Source organism: Pseudorca crassidens, chromosome 11, assembly GCF_039906515.1.
Source record: "Pseudorca crassidens isolate mPseCra1 chromosome 11, mPseCra1.hap1, whole genome shotgun sequence".
NCBI classification, from domain to species: Eukaryota; Metazoa; Chordata; class Mammalia; order Artiodactyla; family Delphinidae; genus Pseudorca; species Pseudorca crassidens.
The window spans coordinates 12,030,920-12,049,690 of NC_090306.1; the positions used below are offsets into that span (position 1 = coordinate 12,030,920).

Genomic DNA, 18,771 nt, shown 5'->3' on the forward strand with positions numbered 1-18,771 from the left:
TGGTAAAAGCAATCCCTTTCCAGAAACCAAGGCCACTAATCCTGCAGAACTTAGGTTTGTGGCAATGGGGAGCACCCGTTCCACAAGTGAGTCCCTGTAAAGGATGGTCAGATGAACCAATCCTACTCTTACTCCTTGGTTCTGGGACCCACATGTTCTAGCTGCTGGAGACAGTGCCATATATTAGAGCCACTGATTTAGTGCATATACGACATCCTAGAGGATAGCACCTCTGCCTAAAGAGTTTATAACTAAGTTTGTGCCCTCACTGGGACTCTAACTGACCATTCCATTATTCTGCTCCTAGGTGATGAGATATATGGTGAGACAAGTGAGTTGTATATTTTTGTGCCCATTCTTCAATCTCCTGCATCATAAAAATGAGAAAACTTAGTGTGTGAAACCATGAAAATATATATCAGACATCATATAAGCCCCAGGAATATGACATTAGTGCTGGTCCTAGTCCTAGAGGCAGAGAAGGCAACTCCATACGCAGAGAAGGTGTCAATTCATAAAAGGATGAACTTCTGCTCCTTTTGGGGGATTGAGTTTGATAAAATCCATTTACTACCAAGTGGCTGACTAGTTTCCTTGAGGAATGATGCCATAATGAGGACTCCGTTTTGCTCTCTGTTCCTGACTGGTTGGCAGTAGGTAGATAACAGAGAGACCTCTTGTTGAGCCTGCAGAGCTATATCCCTGCCACTATATCCCTGTGGTCATTCTGTTCATGGTCATATTCTACTAGCACTGGGGTTGCCAAAGAAAGAGGCTAACTGACATCCACAGACATCTACTTGAAGGTTATTGAGCGCCTCTTCTGAGGTTAATGCTCCCTGGTGGCCTTTAACGTAAGACAAAAACAAATGCACACCTTGTGCCCACGCCTGTAGATCCAATCACATGCATCTTCCTAAGATTTCATTGTGTCTTATCTTCTAATTGTCTTTCTCCTGAGTCCTGACTGAAGAGCCAAACCATTCACTCTGCCCAGGAGCCCAAAGTCCAGTCCACTTTTCCTTCCATGCAAAGGGAACTTCCAAATGTTATTTTTGAAGGGTTACTCCCTTCACCATGTCCTTTAGAGCTACCCTTAAATGAACCTAACCTGTAACAATTATCCAGTGAAGCTAACGTGAACAAATCACACCAATTTATCCGTGAATGAGGCCCCGATTGTTGTCCCCTCTGTCATTTAATCATAAGGAGCTATGCGTGGTGGGAGAGGGGTTGGTACCACACACATGACTTGGGTGTTTCACCACGTGTTTATGTAATTTACTTGTGTCTTTTAGAACTTCTCAGGCTTAATCTTGAATGGTACTTTCATAGTATATCACTGCTCTTTCTGCCCAAACTTGTGGATTAGATAATACATAGCTCTAGTCCCATAGTCAACTGGTGTTCCAAGGTTGGGCATTCAGCCTCTACTAGTATCCACTATCATGCCAGGAATTGTTTTTCAAATGTTGCAAAATTCTCTGCTACTGAAAGAATAGCCTTGCTCTAATGCCCTAGGGTTTTTGCTATGAGCTTTTTTCTGCTGAGGTTTGCCCTCTGGTACACAGGCAACTTTTTTTTTTTTTTTTAACATCTTTATTGGGGTATAATTGCTTTACAATGGTGTGTTAGTTTCTGCTTTATAACAAAGTGAATCGGTTATACATATACATATGTTCCCATATCTCTTCCCTCTTGCGTCTCCCTCCCTCCCACCCTCCCTATCCCACCCCTCCAGGCGATCACAAAGCACCGAGCTGATCTCCCTGTGCTATGCGGCTGCTTCCCACTAGCTAGCTACCTTACGTTTGGTAGTGTATATATGTCCATGCCACTCTCTCGCTTTGTCACAGCTCACCCTTCTCCCTCCCCATATCCTCAAGTCCGTTCTCTAGTAGGTCTGTGTCTTTATTCCTAAAATACTGGCCAATTACTACTAGTCATGTCCAATTGTATTTATGTCAGCAATATAGTAAACCAACATGAGGTGTTGCAGCACATACAATGATCAAGGTCGCTGCAGACTATACAGTGACAGAGAGCAGGCGAGTTAGTGTAGCTCTGAGGCAAGAAAATAAATGTATTGATATACTGTCCTTCCCATGTAAAAGTGACCTTGTTTTGACTTCTATTACCAAAGAGGGTTGAGGAGAACACATCCACCAAATCACTAGTAGCCACAAGCTTCCAAGTATGAACATAAGAGGCTGAGTCAATCTATTCCCCCCAAAGTACCATCTCCAGCATGTGGTAATTAGGATTACCACTAATTAATTAATTTTTTTTTTTTTTTTGCAGTATGTGGGCCTCTCACTGCTGTGGCCTCTCCCGTTGCGGAGCACAGGCTCCGGACGTGCAGGCTCAGCGGCCATGGCTCACGGGCCCAGCCGCTCTGCGGCATGTGGGATCTTCCCGGACCGGGGCACGAACCCGTGTCCCCTGCATCAGCAGGCGGACTCTCAACCACTGCACCACCAGGGAAGCCCACTAATTAAGTTTTGATAGTTCACTGTCATATGCCCTGATACATCTGGTTTATTGAAAGACCAGACATTAATTCCATGACATTATAAGAGGAATCTCTACTTTTGCAATTCTTAGGATTTGAATGGTGGTATTAATGTCTGAAGCTCTTTTTGGCATGAAGTACAATTTCTGACTGCTGTCTTTGCTGGAGGTGGTGAGGAGGTATGAAATTTCAAGGACTTTTCTTGGCCTTTCCTACCACAGAGGCTGGTGCTCCCTAATCAGGTAGGGTTCTCCCACCTACAGGGTATAGCTATCCAAATTATACATTCAGGAGTCTGGGGAAATAACTGCAGGGTGTGTCCATGTTCCAATTAGATGTATTTGAGATGAACTTGAACCCAAATTCTATCACCCAGAGAGGACACCACAGAAGTGGAAGAAATCACATAGAATAGAATAGATGAGATCTCTGGTAATACTAGTATTGAAGAGGGAGGCAGAGGGAAAACTCCCAATAAAAGACAGAGAAAGAGGGATGAGAAAGGAGAATGAAGTGAGAGCAATAATCAACAAATGTAGGGAGGAAAATATTTTAAGAGAGAAGTGATAATCAATGTGAAATAAAACTGACTATCACAACTGAATTTAGGATGAAATGAGGCCAATAGGTATAGAAAATAGGAAGACATTTTTCCTTTGTTTGAACAATTAAAGCAGAATTGCAGAGCCAAGTGTCAGATTGCAAGGGGCTGAGAATTATAGAGAAACCGAGGAAATTTAGGCAATGAGTTTCAACTATTTTAATAAGTTGGCCCTTAAAAAAAAAAAGTGACAGGATGATGCTTTGAAGGGGAGGAAGAACCAGAGCAAAGTAGTGGCTGTTGCTGTTTTTATTTAGTATTGAAACAGTATGAATGAGTTTTAGTCAGATGATGGAGAGAACTCAAAGCTTCCTCTCTCCCCTAAATGCCTTTATTCTTCCAATACTAATGTGAATAATAAGAAATCTTCCCATAGCCCCCTCTTGGAATCAAATCTTTAGTCTCTTATATTGGCTAATTTTATGACCAGCATCTTTTTTAATTTTTTAATTTTATTTAATTTATTTTTTTATGCAGCAGGTTCTTATTAGTTACCCATTTTATACATATTAGTGTATATGACCAACATCTTAATTTTATTTTCTTATTGCTTGTAGCTTAGTGCAGGGAGATTTGCAAAATTATGAAATGTTAGACTGCAGCATGAGAAAAGGGAGGCATAATTCCACAATTACCTTGCCCAAATTGAAGCTGTCCAAATTTGAATTAAGTGCTTTTTAAGAGATAATAGCCTATTTCATTTTATTGTCTCTTAATATATGACAGCACTGTAGAATTAAAGATCACATATACTGATGATGAAAGCCCTTGTATTGGAAAATGGGATATTCTGGTGTGTCTGAAAAGATTGATTAAGCAATGAACCAAGACAAGCACATGGTTGTTTCAAAGTAATCAGGCCTTTGGGACTACATAAGGTTATAAACAGAAGCAGGTGTCTAATTCTTCATGAGTCCTTTTTACCATTGAGAACACAGATCACCAATACGTGTGTGTGTGTGTGTGTGTGTGTGTGTGTGTGTGTGTGTGTGTAGCATATTATTTCTGGAAGGTACTGTATGCTATAGAAGTTCATTTCCTTTATTTATTTTTACAAGTGGGGTCCTTCTTTGGATGTGTTCTCATGGAAATGTATCTGAATATATGTGATGTGGGATGTACAAATGTAGGTGTGAATTTGCACATAAATACACAGGTTCACATATATAAAGGTATATATTCTGGTGTATATATTTGTATGTCTGCATGTGCAAATTAAAGTTTAATCATTGGTATTGGACTCATTTGAATCACACTTGTGCCTTCAGTTACAATTTTAAAATTTCCTTTAAACCGTGGGAAAATAATTCAGTTAGGTATGTATGCTTAGTTTTGAGAAAAACTAAGATATTAGTTTTATATAATTAGATATATAATTATATCTAAATAATATAATTATATCTATTAAAATATAATTAGATATTATAAGTAATACTGTAGCCTTAAATGTTACTAAATTACTATGTTTTATTGAGAAGTAATTGACACACATCACTGTATAAGTTTAAGGTACACAGCATGAAGGTTTGATTTACATATATTGTGAAACTATTATTGCAGTAGGCTCAGTAAGCATCCATCATCTCACAAAGATACAATAAAAAGAAAATAAAGTTATCATGTTGTACATTACATCCCTAGTACTTATTTATCTTATAGCCGGAAATTTGTACCTTTGACCACCTTCCTCTAATTCTCTGTCCCCCGACCCTCTGCCACTGGTAACCACATATCTGATCTCTCTTTCTATAAGTTTGGTTGGTTGGTCTGTTCATTGAGATTCCACATATAAGTGAGATCACACAGTATTTGCCTTTCCCTGTCTGACTTATTTCACTTAGTATAATACCTTCAAGTTTCATCCCATGTTGTCACAAATGGTAAACTTTCCTCAATTTTTTATGGCTGAATAACTTTCCCTTGTGTATATATATATGTATATACATATATATATTCTTTTTCAGATTCTTTTCCATTATAGTTTATTACAAGATATTGAGTGTAGTTCCCTGTACTATAGAGTAGGACCTTGTTGTTTATCTATTTTATATATAGTAGTTTGATGATACCTTTTATTTTCTTGCCTGATTGCTCTACGTAAGTCTTTCAGTACCATGATGAATAGGAATGGTGAGAGTGGGCACCCTTGTCTTGTTCCTGATCTTAGAGGAAAAGCTTTCAACCTTTCACCATTGAGTATATTAACATGGACTTGTCATGTATGGTCTTTATTATGATGAGATATGTTTCTTCTATGCCTAATTTGTTAAGAGTTTTTATCACGAATGGATGCTGAATTTTGTCAAGAGCTTTTTCTGTGTCAGTTGAGATGATCGTGATCACATGATTATTTTCTTTCATTCTATTAATGTGATGTATCACATTGATTGATTTGCAAATATTGAACCACCCCAGGGATAAATCCCACTTGATTGTGGTGAATGATTCTTTAATATGCCCCTGAATTTAGCTTGCTAGTATTTTATTGTGAACTTTTGCATTTATATTCATCACTAGTAGTTTTCTTTTCTACTAGTGTCCTTTTCTGGCTTTGGTATCAGGATAATGTTAGCCTCGTAAAATGAGTTTGGGAGTGTTCCCACCTCTTCAATTTTTGGAGAAAGTTTGAGAAGGATTGGTGTTAATTCTTCTTTAAATGTTTGGTAAAATTCACCAGTGAAGCCATCTGGCCCTGAGCTTTTCTTCACTGGAAGTTTTTTATTACTGTCTCAACCTTCTCACCAGTAATTGGCCTATTCAAATGTTCTATTTCTTCCTGATTCAGTCTCAGTAAGTTGTGTGTTTCTAAGAATGTTCCCATTTCTTCTAGCTTGTCTAGGTTGTTAGTGTATAGTTGTTCATAATAGCATCTTATGACCCTTTGTATTTCTGTGATACCTGTTGTAATGTCTCCTTTTTCTCTTATAATTTTATTGATTTGGGTCCTGTCTTTTTTCCTTGCTTAGTCTAGCTAAGGGTTTTTCACTTTTGTTTATCTTTTCAAAGAACCAACTCTTAGTTTGGTTAATCTTTTCTATTGTTTTTCTGTTTTCTAGCTTACTTATTTCTGGTCTAATCTTTATTATTTCCTTTCTTCTTTCAAGTTTTGGCTCAGTTTGTTCTTTTTTTTCTAGTTCCATAAGGCTTAGAGTTAGGTTGCTTATTTGGAATCTTTCTTGCTTCTTCTTTATTATAATTTTTGGAGTAAAATTGCTTTACAATGTTGTGTTAATTTCTGCTGTACAATGAAGTGAATCAGCTATATGTATACCTATATTCCCTCCCTCTTGGACCTCCCTCTCACCCCCCCATCCCACCTATCTAGATCATCACAGAGCACCGGGCTGAGCTCCCTGTGCTACATAGCAGGTTCCCACTAGCTATCTATTTTACATATGGTAGTATATTTATGTCAAACCTAATCTCCCAGTTCATCCCACCCTCCCCTTCCCCCCCGTGTCCACATGTCCGTTCTCTATGGCTACATCTCTATTCTTGCCCTACAAATAGGTTCATCTGTACCATTTTTCTAGATTCCACATATATGCGTTAATATATGATATTTGTTTTTCTCTTTCTGGCTTACTTCACTCTGTATGACAGACTCTAGGTCCATCCACATCTCTACAAATGACCCAATTTTATTCCTTTTTATGGCTGAGTAATATTCCATTGTATATATGTACCATATCTTCTTTATCCATTTACTGGCCCCAAAACAGAAATATAGATCAATGGTACAGGACAGAAAGCCCAGAGATAAACCCATGCACATATGGTCACCTAATTTATGACAAAGGAGGCAAGAACATACCATGAAGAAAAGACAGCCTCTTCAATAAGTGGTGCTGGGAAAACTTGACAACTACATGTAAAAGAATGAAATTAAAACATTACCTAACTCCATACACAAAAATAAACTACAAATGGATTAAAGACCTAAATGTAAGACCAGACACTATAAAACTCTTAGAGGAAAACATAGGAAAAACACTCTTTGACATAAACCACGGCAAAATCTGTTTTGACCCACCTCCTAGAGTAATGAAAATAAAAACAAAAATTAAAAAATGGGACCGAATTAAACTTAAAATCTTTTTCACAGCAAAGGAAACCATAAACAAGACAAAAAGACAACCCTCAGAATGGGAGAAAATATTTGCAAATGAAGCAACGGACAAAGGATTAATCTCCAAAATATTTGAGTTTTGTTCAACCCTAGAAAAGCTTTCTAACCATTAGAGCTACCGCACAATGGAATGGATTGGATTGGCTTTTTCAGGAGTAGGCTCCAAATTTCTGCAAATGCTAACAAAGAGGCTGAATGGGCATCCATCAGGAAAGCGGTAGAGATTTCTAAATTAGTTGGAAATTGTCCAAGGTGATTCCCAAGGTCTCTTCTCTCTCAATGATCTCATAACTCTAAATAGCATATAGTGCTTCATGTAGAAGCAAGTAAGAAAAAAGAAGCTTTGATTTCCCATTGTGTCTTTCACAGGGACACTTGAAGCGTTATTCCATCTCAAATTCTCTTTATAGGTAATAATACTAACGAGCAATAATATAAGCCTGGCGGGCAGTATTCTGAGTTCTTTATGTGCGTTCACTCATTTAATCCTTACAACAATCCTAGGACGCAGGTACTACTAGCATTCCTGTTTTACACATGAGGAAAGTAGGTATAAAAAAGTCAAATAACTTGCCCAAGGTCAAGTCAGTAAGTGATGGAGCTGGGACTCAAACCCAGGTGGTCAAACTCTAAATCCTACAGTATGCAGTACAGGAGACTCATACGATACAATCCTGTTTCTCACAGGCCCATAGTCTGTCCCACTAAACTAGAAGTTCATGAAGACACACACCATATCTGTTTATACTCACCGTTTGAACCTATGGCACCTGACACATTATAGGTAACCGATGAATGACTTTCTTAACATATTAAGATTAATCAGGCTCCTATTTTTCATGTCTTTTAAAAGGTATATCGTAGAAAAATGTGTTGTTTAGCTCTTATACCAAGATTATTATTTACCTGATTAGAGGTAAGAAGTGGTTCAGAAGCGCTTGTTTTTACATACTCAGTACCAAAAGACCTTTAAGATGACTTAGGATGAATATAGAAAACATGGTAGGATGACCTAAATTAGAAGTAGGTAAGAACAAAAAGCAACACCAAAGGCAGAATCATACCAAGGAGACAGTTTAGTATCTATACACATGCTGTCCCATACAGTTCCTTCAAGTGGGACACACGTTTGTCCTGAGCTTTTCTAAACACAGCCACAGGAAAAGGGAATTTGATCAGTTTCAAATTTTAGCTGTCCTCGAAATATAAAAAGAATATTTCTTAAGTGAAGCAAATCTATTCTTAGTGTCAAACTAGAAAGAAATCTCTTCCAAAGATCTACAAAAGCGACTTCAAAAGGAAACGAACAATGTCTTCCAGAACATTCTGTGAGCATTCTCCCTGCACTGCCTTTTCATATGAGACTAAGGTCTTATACCAAGTCTTGTTAGCGGGGAGGGCACTGTGCATACAGCAGGTTCCTCCTCTGTAACAGGTTCGTGCTTAGTATCAGTCAGAAGGTTGAGGTAAATTGCTACGCTCCAAATCACTATTTAATTCTGAGTTAGAGGTAGCAATAAATTGAACTGATAGGCTGCATAAACTCCTGTTTTTAAAAAATCCTTCCAGTCTATTTTCCTCATAGCAACCTGAATATAACAATCCCTTCAAATGCTGTCTCCCATTTTCTTAGCCAAAACTTACAATCCTTAACAAGAGCCACAAGGTTCCCCAAAAGCTTCACCCACCACACCTCGTACCACTGTGCCGATTGCTCCCTGTCCTTAAGCTAAATCACCATCATTTCTCTTTCATGCCAGTGTCATTCCATGTTAGCGGCTCTGCACGCACCATTCTATTTGCCTGGAACACGCTCTCCCTTCCCAGTCTGCTGCCCCTCACCTACTTCATTCCTGCTTCTCAAAAGCCACTCTGATGAAGATGTTGCCTCTACTTCCCTTAGGTGGACTGGGCACCTTGTATCATTACGGAATGTCTTCACACTCTGAACTTTTCCACAGTGAAAAGTATCAATATTTTATGAGCTCATTCACTTTATCCTTCATTTGTTCAACAGTTACTCACAGATGAGCATCTACTTTGCAGCACTCGGTACTTTTCTAGCCCTAAGATACAGCTGTGAACAAAATATACAGAAATCTCGATGTTCACGTAGCTTCCATTCTAGCGCGTGGAACTGTATCTTCACTAAAATACAAGCGTTGTGTGGTCAGTTCACTGACGCATCGTCAGCAGCAAGCACAGTGTGTTGCATATAGTTTATATCAGAACAGCCTGGGTGATGATGTGAAAACAAACGACCCTGAAATTGTAGTGGCTTAAAGCAGTACAGGTTTGTTTTCTGATCATTTTATATGACTGGAATCTCTTTCCATCTTCCCATCACAGTCATTCAGGGACATAGCTCAGTAGAATAGCCATCACCTCAAATACTGCTGGTCATTACACCCGGGGACGCTCTCCAGAATTTTAACCAGGAGTAAATGACTCTACAAGATTTTAACCAAGAGTGAAATACTTCACCACCCCAGAAGTGCTGCGCAAGACATTTTCCACTTACAACTCACTGGTTAAAATCAGTCACCTGGCCATATCCAACTACAAGGGGCCAAAGGGAAGAATCATAAGTTTTGGGCAGATGTCACTATTGAGTATAATAGAGAGAAGTTAATAAATCTTTGAGGAAAAGATGACTGAATCACAATGAGAAGTAGTCGTGACAAAGGCAAGAGCTAGGTCTCTTTCTCTGTGTGAATTTTTCTGTGAAATATGTGTGCTCATGCATATGTAGTATCTATAGATTAGGCTAATGATAAAATGAGGATGCATTGCCTCAGCTCACATCATCTACTCATAGTTTGATTAAACGGAACCAGGGATGACAAAATTGCTATCCACAAAATATAAAGTAGATATCCTTCGGGCAGATAACTAAAAATTCACTACATATTAAAGGGATTATTCAAATGAACTATAAAATATTTCATAGGTCGGATTTCATTAGACTGGTTCGCATATTTTTTTTTGCACCGCCTTGCAAATCAGACTTAGACACATTCTGCAGGGTTGATTGCAAAGCAAGCTCTATTACACATTTTATTCTCCTTACCAACTATAATTTTGTATTTTGCCTGAACATTCAATTTTCTATATTTAATTAAAAATTAATTAAAATTCATTAGAGTATAAATTGTATCTCATCATTTCATTGAATCCTAACTATGGGTCACGCTTCTTAAACACAGAAATGGCCTAGCATTTTATTTCAATGTAAGTGGAAGAATTGTCAGGATTATTTCGGTGCCCAGATGGGGATTTGGTATTTGTGTGACTGAATTCTGTCTTTAATTTAGGACATGAAAGGAGCTTTGGGGACTTAAGTTAGAAGGTTTAGCCAGAGCAATAAGAAAACCCAGTAGGAAATTCTCCTTGAGACTTAGGGTATTTTATGAAATTTTTTTGCCTCTGCTTAGTTGGATTTTTAACTACAGAATTCTGACAATTATGAGACCCTGTTTGAAGGAATAATCCACAGTCCTATGCCTCAGAGCTGTGCTTCCCACCTGAGGTCTTTGGACATACTCTTGGGGACCTGAAAGTTTCCTAAGTGTTCCATTTCTATTTGATAATGATTCAAATGCATACAAATAAATATATATACATGTAAATATTCTAGATAATCAAGATGATAAATGCTGACATTCCTTGTATGTCTGATTTTAGTTTGTTTGCATTATATTTATTTTATTAAGAACATAACATGAGATTTATACTCTTACAATACCCTATTGTTGACTATAGGTATAAATTGTACAGCAGACCTCTAGAGCTTATTCATCTCACTTAACTTTATGCCTAACTGATTAATAATGTGCCGTTTCACCCTCCCTCCAGCCTATGGTAGCCATCATTTCAGTTTTCTCATATAAGTGGAATCAAGCAGCACTTGTCTTTCTGTGGCTTATTTCACCCAGCATAATGTCCTCAAGGTCCATACTTGTTCCATATCGCAGAATTTCCTTCTTTTTCAAGGTTGGAATATATCACATTTTTTTTTATCCATTGATTTGTCGTTGGACATTTAGATTATTTTCACGTCTTATCTATTGTGAATAGATCTGCAATGAACAGGGAATCCTATTATCTCTTTGAGATCCTATGTCTGTTAGTCTGTTTTACTAACACCAAGCAGTACTACTTTAGCTAATATATCGAATGCAATAGGAAAATAGAGGATTTAAGCAAAGTGAAACGTAAATGATAAGGTAAGTAAAGAGTAGTTGCAAAATAACTAAAATAAGATTGGTGTTAATATAAGTACGTGTTACTAAGAACATACACGGTCACAGTTGGTACTAAATCCAGGCATCAGGTGCAATGCAGGGTCAGCAAAGATCATCTGCCACGTTATATCAATGTTGACAATTTAAATTTTATCAGTTGTGTAGCTTTATTTCTATTTGATTGGTAAATTTTTATTTTATATTCTATGTGCATAGTAAACGTTTGATTTCTTATTCGTTTGAGAGTTTGTATCTGTTTGACATTACACTAAGAGTAAAATTCAAACCCCTTCCCATGATCTGTAAGGCCCTGATCAACATGGTCTTTTCCTACCTGGTCCCTTCCCATCTTGCTACACTGCCTTGGGCCACTATGCTCCAACTCCATTGGCTTTTCTGACAATTCTTAAAGCACACCCAGCCCTCTCATAATTCAACACCTTTGCGCTTGGTGTTTCCTCTGCCTGGAAACTTTTTCAGGTTCTTAACAGAGCTAGTTACTTCTCATCTCTCCAATTTTAGCTTAATATACCCTTTAAATAGGGGCTTTCCCTGACCTCCACGTCCCCTCTACCATTATTTTCTATCAGAGTCCCCTCTTCATTTCCTTCCTGGTACTTAGCTCAGTTTATAAACTTTGTTTATTTTATTTACCAGATTATTGTTTGACTCCCCTAAACACCAAACACACACACACACACACACACACACACACACACTCCAGAATATAAAGTCCACGAGTACTATGATCCCATTGTCTTATTCTCCCTTTTATCCTCATTTCTTAAAACAGTGCTTGGTCCGTACAATAAATAATATTGGCTGAATAACAAAATGCATCCCTCGCTAGTCTCCAGCACTATCTTTCTAAAAGTCTTTGCTAATTTCAACAGTGAAGAGTGGCGTGTTATTGTTTTATGTATTATTTATTATTTGTCTCTGATTACTCATGGCATTGAATATTTTCATATGCTTATTGGGCACATATATTTTTGCTGGTAAATTTCATGTTCTTTGCCTACTTTTCGTTCAGGGAAACCATTGCATTAATTTGTAAGCATTATTTATATAGTCAAGACATTGATCTCTTAACCATTTTGTCCATTACAAACATGTGGCTTGCAATATTTTATATTTTTTTATACCCAATACTTTCTCTTTTTGATATGAAAGTTGTCAGTGTTTTTCAGGTAGATGTTATTAATCATATCTTACAGGTAAATAAACTGAGACTAAGAGAAAAAAGACAACGAACTTATGGTTACCAGTGGGGAAGGGCGGCGGGGAGGGATAGTCAGGGAGTTTGGGGTTGACATATACACACTGCTATATATAAAATGGATAACCAACAAGGATCTGCCGTATAGCACAGGAAACTCTGCTTAATATTACGTAACAACCTAATTACGAAAAGAATTTGAAAAAGAATAGATATATGTATTAAAAAAAAGAAAAAATTTACAAATGACTCAGGTTTAATAAGAACTCTCTAACTCAAAATTCACATTCTTTCCATTCTCCGTGTCAGCTGACTTCTGTACACTTAGAGACACAATATGTCTCAGTGTTTGACAGGAGATAGTTAGCTAAATCTACATTTCTGTGTATATCTTTAAGGGAAGAGGTAAGTCTGATTGCCTTATTGTCACATTCACATGAATATATCACGATGCCATCTATTAAAAGATCTAGGGCTCTGGGGGGAATAAATTAGGACTTTAGGATTAACATTTGCACACTACTATATATAAAACAGATAAACAACAAGAACCTACTGTATAGCTCAGGGAACTATATTCAGTATCTTGTAATAATCTATACTGGAAAAGAATCTGAAAAAGGTGTACAGCAAAGTGATTCAGTTAGACAGATATAGATATATATATATATAATCTGAAACTAACACAACATTGTATTTACTTATTAAAGTAAATAAGTAAATAAATAAATAAATAAATGAATCCAGGGAATCTCAATTTGAGAAAGGCTGTTCAGGTGTTTCTAATGGAAATTGTTTATTTGCCTGCCTGAAGACCCTGTGGGCCAACTGAAATTTTATATTTCCGAACTTTGGGCTAGCTTATTTTTTTAATCACCTTAGCATGGTAGCAGTGGTATCTTATCCTAATCAGACCCTCTAATTGATAGTCCTATATATCTTTGGCTAACACAAGTTACAAAAGGTAATTATTTCCTAATTACCTATAAGGTAGACAAAAATGTTTAATAATATAGAATCCACGTGGGGAGAAGAAAATCAATGGTATTCTTCTTGGGGTAAAAATAGAAACCATTTTCCAAGATTATCTTTATTTTCACTTGACTCTACAGAGCATTGCCCTTTAAGAAAAAGAATTTTTCTAAGGTGACTGTTTCTCATTTTTTTAAATAATTTTTGTTTATTTATTTTTGGCTGCATTGTGTCTTCATTGCTGCATGTGGGCTTTCTCTAGTTGCAGTGAGCAGGGGCTACTCTTCGTTGCAGTGCATGGGCTTCTCACTGCAGTGCCTTCTCTTGTTGTGGAGCATGGGCTCTAGGCACGCAGGCTTCAGTAGTTGTGGCGTGTGGGCTCAGTAGTTGTGGCTCGCGGGCTTAGTTGCTCCAGGGCATGTGGGATCTTCCCGGACCAGGGCTTGAGCCTGTGTCCCCTGCATTGGCAGGCAGATTCTTAACCACTGCACCACCAGGTAAGTCCCTCTCATTTTTAATTTATTGGAAGTCAATTAGTTATCATTATTCTAAATAATATATCTTGAACCACAAGCTTTTTTTTGTACTAGAAGATAAGTTAATCATAAACTGCTTCATTTTACCAAGATTAGTGGAACTAAACAGTCTTACCAATGGAGCAGAACCAAAGAGCAAGACATAACATACAGTGAAAAACAAATGAAAGAGGATGTGAATAGGATACCTCCCACTGAGGGATCAAGTACAAGTTCCAAATATTTCTGTATAATTGCTAAAAGAAATTGTATTTTAGATTAAGATATTAAAGTCAGTAAATTAATTTTTCCTTGTGTCATTTAATTATTTTAATCAGTGGTTCAAACAAGTTGTCCTTTGCTTACCATAGCATAAGAAGCTAGTGGTGCACTGGAAACAGGATTCAGGGGTCACCTGAGTCCGTTGTAGTATTCTTGTAACTATAACTCACTATTTCCAACTCAGAGGATGGTTTGATTTGTGATTATCAAAATTATGTACACAATCCATCTTCTGCTGGCAACTGTGTATGCAGTTATGGCACATGGATATTGTTCAAAGAAATTGCACAAAACATGTAAGGATATATGGCCGGGAAGTGGTTTCTGTAAGCCCAGAAAAGGTATAAAGAACCATGAAACATTAAATGAAATTTATGTTTCTGGAGCAGCCAAATCAATCATGAGCCCTGAAACTTTAGTCCAGGAGCAAACTTTGATCAGCATCAATTCTTCTTATAGTCTTACGTACATTGTCTACCTTGAAATATTGTCATTTAAAAAAAATTTTTTTAATTAATTTATTTTTATTTATTTTATTTTTGGCTGCGTGGGGTCTTTGTTGCTGCACGTGGACTTTTCTCTAGTTGCAGCGAGCAGGGGCTACTCTTCGTTGCAGTGCACAGGCTTCTCACTGTGGTGGCTTCACTTGTAGAGCACAGGCTCTAGGTGTGCGGGCTTCAGTAGTTGTGGCACGCGGGCTCAGTAGCTGTGGCACACGGGCCCAGTTGCTCTGCAGCATGTGGGATCTTCCCCGACCAGGGCTCAAACCTGTGTCCCCTGCATTGGCAGGCAGATTCCTAGCCACTGCGCCACCAGGGAAGCCCAAAATATTGTCATTTTTGAAAGTGATTTAGGTACCGATTTTTAATCTTCATTTTTTCATATTACATACAGGCTTTTGTTTGCTCGTTTTCTGATTAAGCTGCTTTATATGCATTTTTCCTCCAGTAAACTTCCTTGGTTAAACAAAGGCAATAATGACATGGTCTTAGATTAAGTTTAGTTATGACTGTCTCCTCAAGGGTTTGAAATCAGGTCACAGTAAAAAAAATAAATGCTGTGTCCTGATATAATTGCACTAATAGAGAGTGCACACAAAGGCACATAAATGTTGAGGCTCAGGAAGAATTATTATAATATTTTGTTAACTTTCTCTCAGTTTACATTTGACATAAGGATAAGGACTAAAAAATCATACAAAGAGAAGAATTTTGCACCGACACAAAGTGACACAGCACAATATTTTGCTTTTCTTGATTTTTGTTTTTACTAGTCACTGAAGTGCTGTGGACTTGGAGACTAAATGGTATTATCCCGATTAAAAAATAAACTAAAACAAAGATGTGGAAATAGTCAGTGATTTGGGTACGTAAAGGATTTTACAGCCGTTTGTTATTTGCACTGTTTAATTTGGTCACAAGCTGAGTGATTTTCCCGAGCTTTAGATCACAGGAATAAGAAGGCTCTATTCCCCTCATCATTTACCTTAAGATAAGCTTCATCTCTGAGTTATGGATAACATTATATTCTGACCAATCTAGTGCTTTTATGGACTCAGCATTATTTAGAAAAATGTAAGAACAAGTGTCAGTCTAGACCCTCTATTCATAATCCAATTTATTTAAAGGTTCAGGGAAACTCATTATGTACATAAACACAGAGTTACCAGCTTCTTTTCTCAATTCAATTGATCACCAAATCAACCTGAAAGTATTGATTGAATTCCTGGAATTTAGTACAGTGTCTAATCCAAAAGGCACTCAAGGGCTTCCCTGGTGGCGCAGTGGTTGAGAGTCCGCCTGCCGATGTAGGGAACACAGGTTCTTGCCCTGGTCCGTGAAGATCCCACGTGCCGCGGAGCGGCTGGGCCCATGAGCCATGGCCGCTGAGCCCGCGCGTCCGGAGCCTGTGCTCCGCAACAGGAGAGGCCACAACAGTGAGAGGCCCGCGTACCGCAAAAAAAAACAAACAAAAACAAAAGGCACTCTCAAAAATATCAGTCTTTGGGCAATTCTGGATTCTGTGAGGGAAACGGAAAAAGTAGAAGATTTATTTCTCCTCTTCAGGTAGCTTACTATCTACTTAGAGTGCCAATGCAGAACAACGAAAGAACAAAACTATATGCATACCGTACGTATTATAAGCTTCTGTACTACAACCCATGACCAACTTCCAATCCTGCAATTACAACTGTGATTTTTAACTTTCTCTTACCATAACTCCAAACATCTTTACTTTCTCTTCCTCTTTATTATGTTCATCAAATATGAAAATTAGACCTCATAGGATTTCGGAGAAGGAGAAAATGAAAACTAGAAAGGAAAAGCATATCGATTCCTTCAAATTTTTCTGTGATCTTTGTGTAGAAGACTTGAAACCATCTATTTATTTATCAGGCTCATTCAGTTTGCCTTCCTAGCAATTTCAAAGTTGACTGCTTCTTCAAGGTAAGGAAATTAAATGATGAGAGAGTAGGCGTGGATGGGATGGGATGCGGGATTTCATCCAAAGGGTTGATTTGATTTCTTTAAAATCCCAGACTGTAGCTTAAGATTATTTTCTTAAGTATTATCCCTTATCATTATTTAATTTTGGTCTCTAGGACTGAGATACTCTTGTTCCAAGAAAGAATACATATTTTATATTAACCATTTGAATATTTACTGCCTTTGGATATATGCCTGAATGTCCCTCTATGTTGGGGGGGGGTATTTTTAATGTTAGTCATTATTGATCTCTGCTAGAATCATCAAGTGTCTGTATTATCAAGTATCTCTCCCAAAATAAGATCAGTGACATCCTACGTTTGATAAAAATGGCCATAGCTGTGCAGAGTAGGTCAGTCATGTGAGGTTCCATTCTCTCTTTAGGTTATTTGAAAAAGTTTTTCAAGTTTGATGAAAGTCAAATTTCCTACATAGATTATTTTCACAAATGTTATCTCTGAGGTGTGGAAATAAAAGAAAATGCACCTTATTTTCCACTTTAAAGGTGACATAGCTTACTGTAATTTCCCTTAGCCCCAGTTTTTTTTTTCCTGTAAAATGGCAATACTAATATCAATCTGCTTGAGTTGTCAAGAGCATTAGATATTTATAAAGAACTAAATTTGACACATAATCATCCAATAAATTGTACTTGCTATTATTTATAATATATTAAGTCTACTTTTTCTTCAAGGTTGAATTTAAGTCCTAGTTCCCTTTAGAAAATCTTCCCTGAAAATTTAACCCTTTGTGATCATTACCTATTCTAAACACTTCTCTGTATTTGTCATATGTCTTTTGGCATATGCTACTTTGTACTTATGTTTGTCCAATCTCCCCAGATAGATTGTAAACCTTAAGAAATAACAGATAATAAATAATGCCACTTTGTATCTCTAGGACCCACCTAACAGAGTGCCCTGTGACTAGTTGACTCTCAATAAAAGTTGAGGATAATTCAATTATATTTCCACTTCCTTACTTTCATGAATAAATGGAATTTCTATATTAACCTCTTAGAGTTATTATTTTTAAATAGAATTTTATAATAATAACTCACTTTGGTGATCTAAGTCAGACAGTCCTCGGAATCTACTGAAGATAAAAAGGATCTGGTGGAAGTCAGCCAGTAAATATCACACCTGTGTCAAAACACTGCAGCTGATTTCAAAGCCTGGCCTTGTCTCTCACTGCGCCAAATTACTTTCCCCAAGATGTTCCAACTATAAGGGGCCTGACAACAAAGGGCTCAGAGGTATGGCCAATTTACATAGACCCATGGCGTGTCGGTTGCCTCTGCTGCGAAACATGCAGGACTTTTTCTCTCACACTTAGAGTTGGGAAACTGCACGAGCCAAAGAGTATTTGCTTTCATTTGTCAATGCAACATCAGTACTTCTTATAAGCAGTAGACAAGAGTGTAAAAGTAATGTTTATTGTAGTAACAATCCATGGGAAGTATCCTTCCATCAGCTTATAAGGTTCTGTTCCTCTCCCTCTTACTCTCAGTGTAGGGACCACCAGACTCAACAAGCTGAGGGAAATGTAGTAGAATAGAGAGCCTCATGGGAATGATGCCTGCCTGAATAAGGTATACCAAAGAGTTACTGAGTACAGGATAATGGGAAAAAAAGAGACAGACAGACAGATAGAAAAAAGAATGGGAAAAAAGATTTACAGATGTAAGATAAAGAAGTAAAAGATTGCATGAAACTGACACTGGAAGTATCAAATCAGTGAAACATTCATAACGAAAATAGTTCCCTACATGCAACAGGATCTTTGGTCTTTGTTTGATGTGAGAGCAAATG

The 18,771-nt window shown here is 37.5% G+C and overlaps 1 protein-coding gene across 3 annotated transcripts in view; it reads left to right on the forward strand.

Annotated features, from left to right (window-relative positions):
- Positions 1-18,771, forward strand: part of PTPRO (protein tyrosine phosphatase receptor type O) — a 229,480-nt gene that overhangs the window by 56,625 nt on the left and 154,084 nt on the right. The window contains exon 2 of one of the 3 annotated variants that reach the window (XM_067695777.1): positions 16,752-16,921. The exons of the other annotated variants lie outside the window; for them this stretch is intronic. The gene's annotated coding sequence lies outside the window, so the exon portion shown is untranslated. The remainder of the gene's footprint in view (positions 1-16,751; positions 16,922-18,771) is intronic. 3 annotated transcript variants of the gene reach the window in all.